Source organism: Crocodylus siamensis, chromosome 3, assembly GCF_052110815.1.
Source record: "Crocodylus siamensis isolate JL-2025a chromosome 3, ASM5211081v1, whole genome shotgun sequence".
NCBI classification, from domain to species: domain Eukaryota; kingdom Metazoa; phylum Chordata; order Crocodylia; family Crocodylidae; genus Crocodylus; species Crocodylus siamensis.
Window position 1 is genome coordinate 122,084,978 of NC_143397.1, and position 18,513 is coordinate 122,103,490.

An 18,513-nucleotide genomic window follows, 5' to 3' on the forward strand; every position below is an offset into this window, starting at 1 on the left:
AGAACCAAAAAGCCATTTTCTTCATAAACTATTTTTCCTAAAAAAGGATGAAAAAGGTTTTTTTAAAAATCCTAATACCTTACATCCATTTTAAAACTGCAATATGATCTGTCTGTTTATCAAGCTAGATAGTAAGCTATCATTTAATTTCTGATGTTTCCCTAATTGCAGTAGCAACAGTTTAAATACTAATTGAGATCTAAGTTTAATCTACCCTGTGCGTGCCATACTGTGTGCTACAGCAATGTAGCAATCATAGGAGTCTGCACATCATTGACATCTATGTTGCCGTAGCAGAGCGCTCCCCAATTTTAGCATGCCACTATAGCAATGTACTGGCAAAATCTAACTGTGCAACACGCACGTGGTACAGTATAGGCGGTTACTGCACGCTGCTTTAGTACTTCCAAAAGTAGCAATATTGCCTTAAGGTGATGTGTAGACTCACCCCAGTGTCCTGCTTTCCTCCTTGAGTATGTAAGTCAAAGACCATCTGCAGAGTACTCAGAGATCAGGACCTGAGGGACTCCAGACGTACAAAATGCCTTTAACTGTAATGCTCCTATGGTATTTTCTTTTGGGGCATCGATCAACAGTACAGGCTATTTAAGCATATAGGCAAAACTCTGGTTACAGTATTATAGACATAAAATATTTACACAAAATACATCTCATTAGGGGACAGAAGTGCAATCTAAGTCAATTCCTTGTCAGATTATGTTCTGATACATTAAAGTCACAAAAGAATATAGAACAAGAGTAATCAGAAATATTTTAAAGAAAGAACTTTTGTATAATACTAAAGGCATGTCCTCGAATGCCTGTACTCGGGGTAAAACCAAATTCAAATGTAAATGTAACTATATTAAACTCCTTGCTTAATGGATGGACACTTAGTGTGAATCCTCTTCTCTCCTATTGGGGTTATAACAAATTCCTGCACAGGTTCTCAGAGATGAAGGGAAACCCCTTCTTTTCTTTCAAGAGCAACAGCCCTGTATCCTAAGAAATGAATTGAACAACATGTCTAATCTTTCCTGCTTCTCTGTCAAGAAGTTACTTCTTTCACACAGTCCATTTGTTTCTCTACTTCATCTGTTTCCAAATGAGGCTTTCTCTTGGGATACCTTTCCAAGCCAACTAGTTGTCTCTTAGTAAATATGGTTGGCACTGATCTTCTTTTCCTGTGAATTTTATTTTTTAAATTGTAAAACTTTTTTTGTTCCTTACAAAGATCAGTTTTGGTGGGGAAAAGTGTAGTTTCTCTTGCATTTTAACTCCTCTTCCACTCCCACTCATGAAGAAAAAAAACCCAGGTAAGGGAGGGAGCAAAAAAAAGAAAAAATATAGTGGGGGTGGGAGGAAGGGAAAGCTTTTTATTCTTTACTGCTTGCAGTAAAGCAGAAATGAATTAAGTTTTCCTCATAATCCCCTCCAGTAGGCAAGAAGTGGCACTGTGTGATCCTTTACTGCAGTCTTTGAAGGCGCACTGTATGTTGAGAGACCAGCAAGTTTAGACAAACCTAAATGCATAGCTTACACATGTTCCAGCAGACTCTTGAGCAGTTAAAGCCCTTTGTTTGGCTTTGAATTGGAGCCAGACCCACAAGATCTTCATAGACCTCAAGTTCTGTTGTGATTCCAGAAAGAAAAAGAAAGTATTTGAGCTGTAAATGTGCAATCAATAGATCTGTCTGTCACCAGGGAAAAGTAGAATGATTTCTCTGCTGTGTCCTTGAACTGCAATACTATGTCATCAGGTGCATCTGTTACTCTTCATTGGATAGTCATTTGGCTCAAACTCAAATTGGCAAACTTCTGAATTGATTCAGGACATAACTTTAGACTTGTAACAGTCATGTATTAGTTCACAAAATTCCCATAGTGAAGGAAAGGCCTTGATGTTTCTGTTGTTGCTGAATCTCTCTCTTTTAAAAAAATTAGCCTCTGTTTCTGATTTGGTTTCAGTTTGACCCCTTTTTTCAATTTTTTTTTCCAGACAAGGCATTTTCACCAGAAAATATTAGTTGTTCATGATTGTCACCTTCCTACTCACTGAAATAGTATGGCATTGAAGGTATTTAGTGAGACTTTGCTTCATTGTATCTCTTCACACTATTTTCCCCAGGCATGGCAAGAATATAAAAACAAACAAACAAAACTGCCAGTGAAAACAGAAAACTTTTCTGTCCACACCTCTGGAAACCTAAGATTCCTACATCCTGCAATGCCTTAATGCATAAATGTATGTCTTTTCCTCCTTTAAACTGCACTTCCTCATGATCTTATTCCTCCTAACCTCTCCTTTAAATTCTTATTTCCATCTGGGAAGGACTTTGTCCTGGCAGCACTTTCCCCTATATTATCCTCTAGGATCTATGCTAACATGTTTCCTCTGTTAATCCATTTCTGAATAAATACCAAGCCAACAAAAAGATTCAAGTAATCACCAACCAGCAGTTTTGTCTCCACCTGTGTCAGAAGGAAGTACTTGGGCATATTTTGGGTATGCCCTCTGGATGCTGACACACAGACTCCCCAGTAAAGTTAAGTGAAAACCGACTGATGGTAGGAAATGAGGACTCCCATCGGAAATCCTAAGAAGAGGTCTTAGCCAGAAGGTCAGAGCAATAGATTTCAACACCACTGAGCAGATGGAAGTAGTGGTGAATGACAGAGAAGAGTGGAAGAAACTAGTTTCCATCATGTGCACCAGTGTTAGTGGGAAGAATGAATGAATGAACAAACACTTAGCTCTCCCCTTTCCCTCTGCACTCTGACCCAAGCCTCTGAACAGAGTTCAGATTTCCAGCTGCTACAAGAGCTGCAGATAAGGGCCTTCATTTCTACCCCCATCCCTGAAACTGTGCCGTGGTACAGTGGCATCCGTAAACAAAGGCTGCCGATCCCTTGGGATTATTATGAATGTACATTTGTTTGACTGGAAGGTACACACTCATGTCCCAGCATGCCTCCAAATTTTAAGTTTGTTAACATAATATTTTGTCAGCTGCTGAGAATCAAGTTTTTGACATATGGATAATGGTAAGCCTTCAAGGGAGCTGAGCCCTCCAAAGGTGATCTGTCTTGGAAAAAGAGCCACAAAACTGTTTTCCCAGACTCATTGCTGCAGAAATCCTAAGATAAAATCAGCCTGTTGAACAAAATTGTTTTTTTTTTTTAATATGCTACTTAGTGTCTCCAAGGCTTCATTCCTATGGTCATACAACTGAGGCAGTTACGGACTCAAATATTTACATTTTGAACTATAGGAAGATCATGGGCGTGAAAGATCTCTTAAGACTGAGTCAGGAAAAAGAAGTTAGGAAGATGAAATGTATGACATTCAACATTTTTTACAACCTTTTGCATTAACTATTTTTCAGGAACACAAGCAGGGCAGAGCAGAATCATATTTACACACTTAAATCGACTTAGTTATCTACTGAGTGGAAGACAATTTAAGCCACAGTGTATACTTGTATATTGTGTATACAAACGTATAATTTATTTCCCCTCCCTCATGACAATAAGCTACACCAGCATGAACACTTTTATAGTGGTATAAATGTGTCCACTCTAGCAAAGACAAGGGGGCTGAACTACATGAACTATATCAGTATTGTTAAATTGTATCAACTTTTGCATGTAGGCAAGGTTTATGTGATAATTTCCAACACAGATTAAAAAACATTAGAGCTGCTTTACAGCTAAAAATGATCAACAGATAGTTAGTACTGTTGACATACAAATCATTAGTCCTTTTAAATTAATGACCTAATCAGTTCACTTTGGCCTTTTAAAGTTATGGAACAAGTAGTATCTGTGATGTAACTTCCGTAACTTCACTACAGATACCCTAGGAAAGATTTTTTCCTCCTAGGTTTGGTCTGACTACATTCACTTTACAATGTATTAATGTCAAGGTGTTTTAGGGAATCATATGGGCTCAGATTTTAGGGATATATGAATTGCTCACATTGTTAGGTCCATGAGCAAGCAATGTGAAATATTGCAAAAGGCCACCTTCTGATAAGTGGCCATCAACTGTGCATCATAAACTTTTAAAAAAATCTGTTTATTCATCCTTCTCACAACTACAAAGATCACACTGAAATACAGTCATATATTTGATAAATGTCTAGTTCTGGCTAAATATAGGTCCAATATAAAACATGGACAAATAAAAGGAATCTTCCTTTGCAGCAGCAGATAAGGGATATGGAATTTCTTACTTTACAGACCATAGAATCATTGAATCATAGAAAATTAGGACTGGAAGGGACCTTGAGAGGTCACCTAGTCCAACCCCCTGGTTTTCAACCTAAATTTCCAAAATTAAGAGGTTTTAATGTTTCATGTTCATATGGGCCACAGAGCTTTTGAAGTTTGTTAGTCACTAGCAATTACATAGTGGGTATATCTACACATCCATTTGATTTGGGAGCAGTTTACTTGTGAGTAAATGCTTCCAGGCAGGTATTTACATAAGCGCTACTGCACAGTAACTACTCATGAGTAAATCTGCTACTTGCATTTGCAGGTAGAAAATTTACTCACGATTAGTGAGGTTTATTGCACAGTAAGCATGTGCACATATAGACATATATGCTTACTGTGCAATAAACTTGCACTAATGCACAGCTAAGCATTTCATGTAGATGTGCCCAATGGCAAGTATCATTTTAAAGCACTATGATTTCTAAAAATTCAGAATTTGAGTATCAGCAATTTTGGTATACACTTAAATTGGGTATAAAAATAATGTTACATAATACATATACAACTTTAAGAGCTAACCAATGGAAGAAGAAATAGTCTTCTCAAATTAGCTAGGGTCTATCTTAAATATGAGTGCTTTTGACAGGAATGACAATGTTCTTATTTTGTCTCAGCTTTTCTTTGAAAAGACATAGTAAACAATGCATCTATTTCACTGTCTGGAACTGAAGCCCCTCATTTTTCCATCTCCTTTATCTTACCAGTAAATGACCTAAAATAAAATCACAGAATTTCAACTGAAAATAGAAAAAACTTTAAGTAAAGTGAAACTAAATGTATTTAATTCAATTTTTAAGTGTTCTCCAGGATGGTAGAAATGTCAGATGAGCAGTCCTGAAAAGCAAAATCTTGTTCCCAGGACTAGCAGTGATAATGCAAGCTTTCATGGGTTATCCCACCAACTGGCTTCCTGTAGGTGAGTATGCTCAGGAAATTCATTGATTTTCCTATGATTGCATGTCAATTTCACTATTTATATGATGAATTCCTGTTGAACTGATATGGGTTTATATAAAATATGTTCCTGTGAATGTCTTACTAAAGACTAATTCCTTTGCATCACAGAGTTTTGGAACAGGTTATCCATAACTTTAACCTTTCAGTGAACTCAGCTAGTGAGGTTTCAATGTCCTGATCTGTGCTGTCTTCAAGAAAGTAATCCTAGATCTTGTTTCATCTGGAGATGATCCCTGTACTAGGATCAGTGACAACCCAATGACCTAGGTCACTGATTTCTCCTGAAATAAAAGTATGGCTAAGAACAGGAGAGAAAATCTATCCACCTCTTTTTTTGTTGAACAGTTCCATTGGTAATAAAAATTGCACAATGATTAAAAGCAATGATTGTATCTCCTGTGCTTTGCATGGACACCTCCTCATGCATTAGTAATACAGGTATTCAATAAAACCCTCATCTGCTTTCAGCTGACAATTGTTTAACTTTTCTTTACACAGAGGCTCATGTTCTTTTTGCAGTATGACAAAGCTTAATGGAGGTGTTGTGAAATGCTTTCATTGAAGGTCTGCTTTAATTATAGATGTCCTGCGTGACAAGTTCTTCTTTAGCATATGTTTCTTCACTCCAAGAACACCAGTTTAAGTCAATGATCAAAGAGTAGTTGAGAGAAAAGCAATGTATTAATAAATCCAGCTTTGCACTAAAAAAATGCTATCATTCAGTCCCAGTGCACCTGACTCATTTTGTGTATTTATAGATACCATTCACACTATATTATAATGTTATCGCGGACATCAAAGTTAGAGACAAGTCGCTTTCATTTTATGGCTTGGGCTTTGATAGTATTTCAGCACTTCTCCTGTGGCCTTTTCCATTTCTGCAGGGTTTACGGTCTTCTTTTTATTAGGAAATGCAAACCTTATGTAACTAAACCTGAATAAAATTTTAAGAATTTTCAAAATTTCTGTATGCATATTTTATAATTTTTAAAATAATATCTGGCTATTCTTTGAACAGATTATAGAGTAATTCATAATCTTAAAAATTCAAAACATTGGCAAAAATACATATAATTCAAAGAATTTTCTAAAAACATTGTCTGCATTTCTGAGGCAGCTTTAACTGTACTTAAAGTTATTTGAAATCAATATTGGCACTCCGAAGCAAGACCCTAGTGCAAACACACTTTACCTTGTTGAAACTGCACTTATGCTTATTGTGAGAGGCAAGAATTCTTGCAGGTAATATCTTTGATTGGACCAAGTGTATGGTTGGAATATACAAAGCAAGCTTTTGGATATCACAATACCTTTCCTCTGGTCTGTTGGAGAGAGGTATGGTCTCAAGTGAGACCTGAGAAAGGGTATTGTGATACCCAGCAGCTTGCCTTTGTCTATTCTGAATAAAAGATATCACCCACAAGAATTCTTGCCTCTTGCATATTTCCTGGACCAACAATGTCAACTTTACCTTAGGATATCTTTACCCGATGAAGTGTAGAACACTGCAGAAAGAAACAAGGGTATGACTCCACCGATGTAAGTAACACTAATGTAGAAATTGTTAGACTGAAGCTGAGCTTGAGATAGCCATTTGCACATGGCAAGCAGGTCATTATGTGCTCCTCTACCACCTTGTGGCATGACACTATAGTAGTCTCCTACTGTGTGCAGCTACCATGGGGTATCTGCACTACTTTCTTCCCTGACTCCTAGTATAATTTATGTTGGTATACAAAACCAATTTAAGTTACTCTTGTGTAAGCATGCTGTCCTTCATGTAGAAAGGGAGAAGTGGGGAAAAAGTGTTAGAATTGTAAACTGCATATCAGATCAGTTTATCATTCCACTAGGACCACTGTAGGCTGTTCCTCAAGGTATATTCTACAGAACTTTGCCCATTCCACCACTGCTCTTCTAGGAAGCATTCCACTGACTAACAGATCTCAGTATTAGGAAGTGTTAGTTGTTCCCCACCTTCCAGGCCTGTTTTGATTTCTTATATCATTATTCTTAGTTGTGCCTCATGGCTCTAACTGGAGCATTGTAGGAGCAAAGAGGAGATATGGTAAGATTGATAGAGTGTGTCTATATGAGATGCTCTACTGCATAGTAGACTAATATACTGCACAGTAAATCATGATCATCTACACATGCACACATTTATTGTGTAATAATTTCGTCTACTGGGCAGGAAGTTACTACCCATAAATACAGGTAGTAAACTAACTGCGCAACAGATACTGGACAGTAGTGCATGTGTAGACACAGGCCAGGAGCAAATTTGCTTTCTTTCCTTAGGAAATCCATATGAAGTTTCTACATATCAGTTTTATTCTCCATGAATATTGGAATCTGTTTGGGAAAAAGCTCTTGGGCCACACCACATTCTTATCCACCTTTAGCATATCTAAGTGGAACTTATGCAACTTTTTGTTGTTCCACTCAGTGGGGTTCTCAACTACTATGACAGATTCCCTGAATCATACCTAACAGGTTTGACTTTCTTACTCCTCACCATCTAAGGCTGAAAAAAATCACTATGGGTATGACTATAACACCTCTACTGCAAGCTTGAGAACACTGCCCAAGAAAGGTATGATCATGGACTAATTCCACATGCACATCCACATGCACCCAAGCCCTAAGTGACCCAGTGTACATAGCTTGGAATGGGCACGATATCTTGGAGGAGAATTAGGCAGGCCCTCCCTGTACTGTACTTGGGTTCTGTCTCAGTACATGCCCCGTGCATGGAGCCACTCTTGAGTTGTCTGTGCTGCCTACTTTGCACTGCTTGGGCACATGAAAAGTAGATAGGATGTATTTCATGGCAGTGATGCTGGCCTTGCTCTGCAGGCAATCGAGACATAAGCTTAGAGTAAGGTCTGTTCTATGTATTAGAACCATAAGTGAATTTAGGCACCTAACAATGATTCTATTCCACCCTGATATCGTCCCTGAAAAACTATTGACACAAGATTGGGTGGGTTCTCCTCCTTCCCAATTTTTTTGAGTCAGACTCAAGAGTCAGATGATGGTGTGTTGCACAAATTAGTTTAGTGAATTTGATACCCCTGGTCTAAATTATGTATTCACTGGAAGAATTCTGAAGTATTTTCAAAAGACAGAGGTGCTGGAATTTCATTCAAGGTGTGAAGTATCCAGATGGCCATGCCCTACATTATATGCCTTCTGCATCTCTGCATATAGTTATATACAAAATATAGTTATATGCAGAGATGCAGAAGTAATTCTGAAAGCAGATCAGAAAGGAATGTGTTTGTATGTAAACTAAAGGCATGTGCACTAAAGGCATGTTTCACTAAAATGAAACCTTGCATTCAATTGTAAATATGTAAAGCAAAAGTAATCCTTCAATATGAAGAACAGTAGACTGACTCTCTAATAACATCTGTTTAAATATTATTCTAATGTTCCAAATACTATTTAGTATGACTGATACTGTTTAAAGTGTTTCTGTTCATTAAATGTTTGCTTTCCCAAGAAAGCACCAGAATCACCCCTTCCCTGCTTCAGGCAGGGACAGTGGTAACAGAGGTGGTAACAATCAGGTTCTTCCTCCTCTTGGGTGCCCTCCACCAGCGCAGGACCATGCTTAGGGGAAATCCACCCACTGCCTTTGCTGCTGCCACTGCTGCCATCACTGTCCCCAATGTGGAGTGGGCCAAGAGCAACTCTGGAGATCCCTGTGCCCCTAGGTCAGCAAGAGAGCAAGGACAGTAGCAGCAACTGGCAGGGAAGGGAAGAAATGGGAGGGGAGGTGTCTCTGAACATGAATGCAAAGTGGGGGATGTTATCTGATGTGGGTCTTTAAAAATGTCCCTAGCTGCTGCTTCTGTGGCATGGTCTGTCCATCCTGGTATGGGGGTTGGGGAGGAGCTGGGAGCAGGGGAGTGCAGTCCCCCCTGCAGTGCTGGTCACTGTTCCCACATCCCCTTTACAAAAACGTGAATCTGCCTATGTTCTGGTCCCACTGAAGTCAGTGGAATCTTCCCATTTTCTCTAACACGGCCAGTATTTCAATGCATAGCATACATCCGGTACAATGGAATAGAAAGTCTTTGACTTTCTTTTTCTATCCCTTCTTTAGTGACCAATAGCATCCTCATACACCATGACACCTCACCACATAGGCATAAAAGACTGCAGAATCTAATAAATACCAATTGTCTGAACAGTGAGAATTTATGCAATACATGTCACTTGGTTTCCAGAGTTTTTAATAATTTTCACATTTTGGTAGTTATTAATGTTAGTATGCCTGATTCATAGAAGAAAAATATTTTTAATGCTAAAACAATTATTTTATTTAGTGACTAGCTGAGTCTACATAAGGTACTGACTGAGCAGTAGCCCGTGACTATGGCAGAAAGTGTGATGTGATGCTACTGCGCAGTAGTCTCAGGCTACTGCACAGTCAGTGTCACAAAAAAGCCATTCAGTGATGCTACTGTACAGTAACTCCAGTTACTGCACATTTAGTACTTTTTTATACAAGTACTAAATGACTGCGAAGTAATGATTGTGCAGTCAGCATCTTGTGTATACACAACCCCTAAGTATTAAGATATTTGTTCAGTGGATTTCGTGTCTGTGTGGTGATTGCAAATTTGTATTTTTTTTTCCTTGAAGCTTAAATATTTTATGGAAGATATTCTCCATTATTTCTCCCAGTTTTCTTTCATTTTGTCTCAATGAATAACTATTACCTGTAAAGCGCTTACAAAATACAGTCATTAAGTACAAGATAAACATTTTGTATCTGCTTTGATGTGGCATCTGATTCTGACTGAAGAATCACTGTCTAAATTTGTTAAACTTGTATTCATTTAAATCTGGTTTATAAAGAAAGACTGGCTGTCTAAAATAGGATAAAGGTATGCTTAATGATTTTATGTGTAAAGTGCACAAGCACAGATGCAGAATTGATTGGCAAACTAGTGCTGTGAAATGTGAATGCAACACACCTCAACAAGTTTAAATTGTTAGTAGTTAAACACTTTGGGCCTGATTTTAAGCAGTGCACCAGAAAATATTAATGGTTTAATTAAACCTCTTCATGCATGCACAAAGGAGGCTTGTTCTTAAAGGCTCCTATAGCATGCACACCATTTTTAAACTGATAACAAAATTGTATACATTGATGGCAAGCTTAGGATCATAGCAAAGTAGGGCTGCAAGAGACCTCATAAGGTCATAAGGTCATCTAGTACAGCCCCTTGCTCAAGCCTGGATCATCCCTGACTAAATCATTCCAGCCAAGTATCTGTGTAACCTGAGCTTGAAAATTTCCAAGAACTGAGGTTCTACAATTACTTATGCTTCTCCACCCTCATAGTCAGAAAGTTCCTCCTAATTTTCAGCCTATATTTCCTCTGCTACAGTTTGAATCTGTTGTCCTAATCCCAATGGCCACAGAGAATAATTTATCTCTTTCCTCTCTATAATCACTCTTCAGGTAGTTGAAGACTGTTATCAAATCCTCCCCTTGGTCTCCTCTTCTGTAGACTAAATATATAGACTAAATAATATTACATCTTACAGCTTTTCCCCCAAGTTATGACCGGTCCCCAACTGTCTACATCCTTCTTGAAATGTGGGGCCCAAAACTGGAAATGGTATACCTAAAATTTACTCATCAGGCCTCAGAAAAGTGACCCTATTCTAATGGAACTTGATTCCCATTCTCTCACTTCCAGAGGTCAGTCCTATTGTATGTAGAGAGACACATAGCATTCCCATTCTGGCTATGGGAAACTCATAAAGGCAGACCCTAGTGTACCTAGCTGACAGATAACATTACTGATTTCATCATAAAGGTTGGAGCCAGGGCAACTTGCACAGGACCAAGGAGACCTGTGGTTTAGAGTTATCTTCCCACATCACACCCACATCACTTACTTCCCAGGTCTGTGTACCAATCACCATCCAAGGGCCAAGCAGAATTGAATCCTCTCTGTTATAGAATCATAGAACCAGAAGGGACTTTTAAGATCATCAAGTCCAGTCCCCTGCCATGTGCAGTAAGTTACTGGGCTCAGACAAGCTCAACAAGGTGCCTGTCTAGGCTCATCTTGAACACCTCCAAGGGTGGTGAGGAGACTCTACCAACCTCTGGAGTGCGTTGTAGAGTTGTTGTTGTAGGGAGCTGTCAAGTCATTTCTCAGCCTTCTCTTAATCAGACTGAACAGGCCCAGTTCCAGGCGTCTCCCCGCATAGGGCCTATTCTCCATGCCCTTAACCATATAGGTGGCCCTTCTTTGTACCCTCTCAAGCTTATCCATATGCTTCTTGAAGTGCGGTGCCCAGAACTGGACACAGTACTCCAGTTGGGACTTCACCAATGCCAAGTACAGTGGGAGGAGAACATCTTTAGATGTATTGACCACACATCAGCCCATGCATGCCAGAGCTCTATTTGCCCTTCTGGCAACCTCATTGCACACTTGGCTCATGTTCATCTTCTGGTTGATTGTGACCCCCAGGTCTCATTCAGATGCTGTATCAGCCAGTGGACCACCACCCATTGTGTAGTTGAGATGTGGGTTTTTCCTACCCAGATGAAGAACCTTGCAGTTCTCTGTGAAACCTCATCTGATTCTGTTCCACCCATGAATCCAGTCTGTCAAGGTCATCCTGGATCTTTACCCTATCCTCTGATCTGCCTGCATTTCCCCACAGCTTGGTATCATCCACAAACTTAATCACTGAACTTTCCACCCCCTCATCCAAATCATTAATAAATATATTTAAGCTCATGAATCCAAGCACTGAGCCCTGGGGGACACCACTGGAGACTAGCATATACTTCTTAAAACATCTAGCTCGTCTTTAACTTTAATTTATAAACTAATTGATTCATTAGTAAATTCTCAGAAAATTATTTCTGTACAAACAAAGCAGGGGCTATAACTTTTGCTACCAAAGAGGTTAAGCTCCTGTTCAACTTCTAGATGCAAATCAGGCATAAAAATGGGGTAATTGATGGTGCTTGTATAATTGTGCTAGATACAAGTTGCAGAGCGCATTTACATGTTATCCTATGGTTATGTTGTTAGTGTGCCATACTTTAGTACTTCCATGTGGAAGTACAAAAACATGAAGTAGTAACCATCTATACTGTGCCATATGCACAGCGCACAGTTATTTTAAGCAGCTACTTCACTGTAGCAGTGCACTATAAATGGGGGAGCGTACCGCTATGGTAAAGTAGATGCTGGTCATGTGTAGACACCTATGGACACTACGTTGCCATAGTGCTTCACTATGGAGACATACTGCCATGTGTAGACATACCCACAGATATGGAACAGACTACCAACATGTTAAGTAAGTTTTGATACACATCAGTTGTCCTTCCTTCCCCACCAATGAAGACAAGGATCCTCCTTAGTCATTTTTTCCTCTAGAAACTGGCTATAACTCTGATGAATTCTCTTAAATGCCCATAGGAACATGAAGGTTAAAGAACTTAATTTTAAGATTAGTTATTATGGAAGGAAACAAAACATTTTCATCTTAGTTCCCTGATCAGTTATGCATGTGTATGCATGTGTATTTTAAGTATGTGCATGATAATAATTTTTGTACAAAATAAAAGAGACTGAGGGAACAGAAAGTAGACAGAAGGAATCCTGAATGGTTTTCACAGCTTCACATCATTTTAGGCCAGGAGGCATCATTAAATCATTTAATCTTTTGCATCTCACAGGCCATTACATTTCACCTAGTTTCTCCTGAATTGACCCTAACGTAAGCTGGATTGAAGCAGTTTACTTCACAGTGAGCTAAATTGTGTTCCACAGGAAAAGGGAAGAGAGACTTGGATGCCATCAGTGCCCAATGCCCCTGGAAAGAAAAGAAGAAAACATATATAGCTGTTCATGAGAAAGAATTTCACATTTGTGTAGGCAGGTCAAAGAAAACATGCATTCAAAGTAAAAAAATAAACATTTATTTAATGAATTATTTGATTTGATTTAAATGCTGAACTTCCCGACAAAGGCTCGTGGTGGCTTACAATAAGAAAACAGAATAAATATAAAAACAAGAGAGTGACAAGAGGACCAAAACAGCTTACAGTAGTGTAACAGGCCCATGCTGTCCAATCAGAGGGTGTAAGGTCCACTAGCGATAGGACCGGCCTGCCTACAGGCTTCCCCAGTCTCTTCTCTACCTCTAATCTCTCCTGCCACAACTTGATCTTAATGTAGTGTTCTTAAAAATTTTGGAGGCTGCCCGCAGAGGGACAAGGGATGGCCACTTCTAGGTGCCCAATGTGGTATGCAGTCTCCCAGATTTTTACACTGCCCTCCACAGGAGAAGTCATCCCTTTCAGGACTACTTGCCCAATTTCAGCCTTAAAGGTATTAATTGTGATCTCCTGCCTTCCCCATAATTATGCCCATGCCTTGCTGGTGTTGTCATATATCATGCTTAGGAAGCTTCTTGCCTTACTAACATTCAATCTGCCACGGCCTTTAAATGCTTGTTGGGGTTGTGGCTGTTTCCTGGCCTCCATTCCTTTTTCTAGCTGGGCTCTTCCCATCAAAGGCCCAACCTGCCTGGATCCAGCTTAGAAGCTCCATCCCTACCTGTCTTTCTCTGTCCTCTGTCCTGCCCCAGGCAGGGCACTACCCCCTGTTGCTCCACACCAGTGCCTCACCATGGCCTCCTTACTCCCCCTACAGCCATCTCCCAGTCCACCTGGTGAAGTCCAACAAAAATGCAGGCTGCTGCCTTACATAAACCTATCCCTCTGATTCAATACATCAGAATCAATGCTCACAAAAAAAGAAAAACAAAAAAATGAACATTACCTCTTTAAGGGTACTTACTCATAGCATCAAAGTGTCACAGACTGGCCAGTGTTACTGTTGTTGGCATCTCCTCTTAGGCTCTCACCTGGGGCTCTCCCCTACCCTGGGGATCTTTAAGATAGACATGCACCTGGCTGGGGTCATCTGACCCCAGTGCTCTTTCCTGCCCAGGGCAGCGGGTCATACTCGATGATCTCCTGAGGTTCCTTCTGACCCTAATATCTATGAATCTATGAAAGGTCCTGGCAGTCTGCAAGAGAAAAGCTCCTCTGTACTTGCAAGTCCCCAAGATTCCCCACTTTCCAGCTAGATGAACCTTGTGCTTCCTCCCCTTTCTCCTGCCCAGCTTCCATTACGACTTTTTAAGCATCCGAGGGCACTCTCAGCCAACCAATCACCTGCAACACCCTCCCACAGACAAGTCTTATATTTTAATTAACTGATAGCCCTCATGCCAGTGGCTACAGTTTTTTAAAGAGATAGGGTCCTGGCTCACTGTCACTGGTTCTCTTCCTCTACTTTCCTCTTGCAAGCCTCAAGAGGGAAGGTGTTCCAGAGCTGAGGACCAGTTGCAGAAAAATAACCTCCCCACATTTTCATCAAGTAGACTTCACGTATTAATGGTATTTATAAGAGGTTGCTCTTCACTGACCTTAAGGTTTGTGATGCTGAGGCATTAGGGTCCATTAGGTAGGGCCCAGACTGTTTATGACCTTACAGGTCAAAATCAACATGCTAAATTGCAGCCAGAAATCTAATGGAAGCCACTTCAGACAGGAGGATTGGAGTTATGTGCTCCTGGCAACCTGCCTCCATCAGAAGGCAGGCTACCATGTTCTATTCGAGCTGAAGACTACCCAAAACCTGCAAGGGCAGCGCTACATAAGGTGCATTACAGTAATCTAGCCTTGAGGTTATGAAGGCATGGATGATTGATGGCCAGATCAGATTAGGGGGAGGGGACGGGAAAATGGTTGCAGAGTTGATGGAAAGCACTCCTAGCTGCCATCCCAAGATCCAGATGCAGTAGAGCACTCCAAGGCTGTGAACCTGAGTGAGAAGAGGTGGCGGCCCCACCATTAATGATAAATGAGTCAGCCCCTCCTATGACATGCTGTCTGCCCACCACCATAACCTTTGTCTTATCTACATTTAATGTCAATTGGTTCAACCTGTTCAGTCTTCAACAAAGCAAAGTGGGTCATGAGAGAGCCACCAGGCAAAAGGAAGTCCCTGTGAGGGCACCCTGGGCCCCATCCCTGACTGTGGGTACAGGCACCTGGCATGTCTACACCCACAGTCCCTACAGCAGGGGGTACTTACCTGCTTCACCCTGGACAGGGCTTTTAAACCCCCACCAAAGTGGGGAATTGAACAACCTGATTGGCTGAGCCCTGGCAAGAGGTGTACTAGGGGTGTACTAAGCTGCCCCTGGAAACACGTGGGACTTCCACAGTGTTTTCAGGGCTCTGCTACCTTTTTTATTCATGCTTCATACAAGTTTATTTTTTTAACTTTTTTCTCCACCCTCCCTCTCCACCACAGTTTCAGGCCATTTCCAGCCAAATCACAGTTTTCTAGGGCTTTAGGGGAAATGCTAAATGTTGGGCTTTCTCCCAAAATCCCCTGAAGCCTGAATTACAGTGTTACCTCCACACTGAGCAGGAGAGGAGACAAAATGGATCCCTGGAGGGCCCCAGAGGAAAGGTCTTGAGGGGATGAAAAATATTCACCTATCACCACCCTCTATGAAGTTCTTGCTAAGAAAGAGGAACCAATTTAGAGCAGTCCTGTGAATACCCACCAGGTCCTGTAAATGCTTTATCAGCAATTCACGGTAAATTGTATCAAAGGCCACTGAAAGATCAAGTAAGATCAGCAGGGCACAAATCTCTCTGTCAATCTCCAAGCAAAGATCATTGACCAAAGCCATGAGTGTAGTCTGTGTGTTATATCTAGGATGAAAGCCAGACTGACAAGGGTCCAGGAAAATGATGGCCTCCAGATGTACCTAGAGCTGTTGGGCAACTACCTGCTCAATGACCTTCCTCAAAAAGGGGAGGTTGGAGAAGAGTGAGAACTGGCAGGGGAGCATCGAGTGATGGCTTCTTGATCAGAGGCCAGAGAAATCTCAGCCTTAAGAACATCTGGTACCCTGCCTTCTGTACCATATAATATATTATATGATTTTACCATGTACCTCATCTCCTGCCTTCCAGTAGCCTCATTGCAAAAATCAATATTGTGCCATCACTTGGAGAGCTGTGTTTGGTAAAATGCATCCTGATCAAAAAGGATATAGCAGAATCATAAGCTGGAGGCAGGATTTCACAGAAGTGAGTACATGTATTATACTCAGAAAGAAAATTAAGTTTGAAGAATCATTTAAAAGCTGCAAGCTGAAAATGTTTAGTTCGGTGATGAAATCTTCAGTGAGGAACTGTTTACATCCAGTGAGAGCACACTATAAAATTATGTAAAATACTGTATGTACAGAGAGGTACAAATGGCACTTCTATTTATTTTCTCCCCCCCACCCAAAAAGGGGGATATTCCATTAAATTGAAAGACAGGAAATTTAAAATAGATAAAAGGAAATACTTTTTCATACAATATCCAATTAGTCTTCGAAACTGCTTGGGACAGGATATTTTTGAAACCCAGAAATTTTTAATTCCAAAGGACTAGATACATATATGGTTAACTGGAATAGTCCTCAAAGGCAGCTTATTTATCTGAGGGTTTCTTCCACTTTCTTCCAATGTAAGAGGGAGGATACTAAGGTAGGCCCACAATTTATCTTATCTATTCCTTTGTTCCTGTACTGAATTTTGACAAAAATAAATAAAATAAAGGAAATAAAAAATATGACTAAGGAGTTGGTTAAAAGGAACCAAATAATAGCAATTGGGCAAATTGAGGGAAAAAAAGCTTAGTTATACATCAAAAAACCTGGACAGGAAAATACTAGGTGTGGGGGAGGGAATCTTTTCACACTCTGGGAGCTTAAATGCCCCAAACAGTTCTGGAGGATACAATAAAATAACCGCTCCTTCTACCAACTTAGCCACTCAATTTAAGCTGAGTTATATGTAGCTGGAATCATTTTTTAAAATACATATGCAGGTATTCTTTTCTTCCCATGGTTCAATACATGCTTAGCTGGCAAGTCCGAGTAAAACAGTTCTCATTCTCAATCAAAAACAGCATCTCCTGTGTCCTGTGGAGCAAGTGGTGACCATCAGATATGAACCTCTGTTGGTTTAGTTTGCTCCTTGATAGCTGGATCCATGGGGCTAGTGCTTTGGGGTCTACAGTGGCAGCAGCACCAGCAGTGGAGGCAGTGGCAGAAGCATCATGGAAAGCAGCTGTGGAACAAGCGCCCACATGCTGCAGTATGGGAAGTGGAAACCAGAAGTCAGGCAGCTATAGACCAAGCAGGGCTGTGTTGGGAGGGCTCTTGCTGCTAAGGGCCATGTTCTACAGGGCCCCAGTCCCCAGCCATGCCCCCAAATGCACTGACCCAACAGCTGTCAATCAATAAATGCAGCATTTTTGCCTTATGCCCCTTTATAAGGTCTTGCTCTCGATCTGATTAATTGGCAATTTGTATAACACAGCAGCTAGCAGCCCAGATGAAGCAGCTCCTTGGAATGGATCCATCCCAGGAGTTGTGTGTTTATCCACCTCTAGCATCATCCTGCCCCTTGAGTTAATAGCTGAATGCTTGGTGGCTTATGAGAAGAAGGACTCTGCTGCCTGTAGCCAGACTGGTACAAGTACAAGAACAACAATCAGCAGGCTAAATTTCCTTCCTGTAGGCAGCTTACAGATATAATCCTCCCCCCTCCCCAAAAACCATGGTTCTTTACTTTAAACTCCACACACCACCATGCCAAGCCCAGTGCATGCCCAGAAAAGGCATCATGTTACTTGAACCCAGCTCGCCCAATGTCTATATCGATTGGGTGCTTTAGTAGGGCTTTTGTGGCACTTTTATCTAATAGCTGGTTGCTGACTCTTCTGGTAAATCGTGTTTTGGGGGTGGGTTTCCCCTCACGCCTGTCAGCAGCACAGCATGCCTCCTGATCTACTCCCATGCACATCATCCAAACTCAGAAATATGGTTGTCAAGACCCTTCAGGTAGTCTCCTGGATCTCTGTGTGCTTGAGACCAGCTGCTAGGAATAAACCTGGAGTGACCTCACCACTATTTATCCCAGATAGTCATGTGTCTGCAAGAACAGATAAGCAGAGCATGTTTAGGGCTTATTCAGCCAGCACTTACTGTCATCAATGAGTAAGCATTATCTATAAGGATTCAAATCATAAAAACACTGGCTTCCTCTTACAGTCCCAGATAAATTGGGTAAGAATGTGTAAAATCTTCCCTTGCTCAGCTTTGTCAAGTTTTCTTACTTTCAGAGATGGC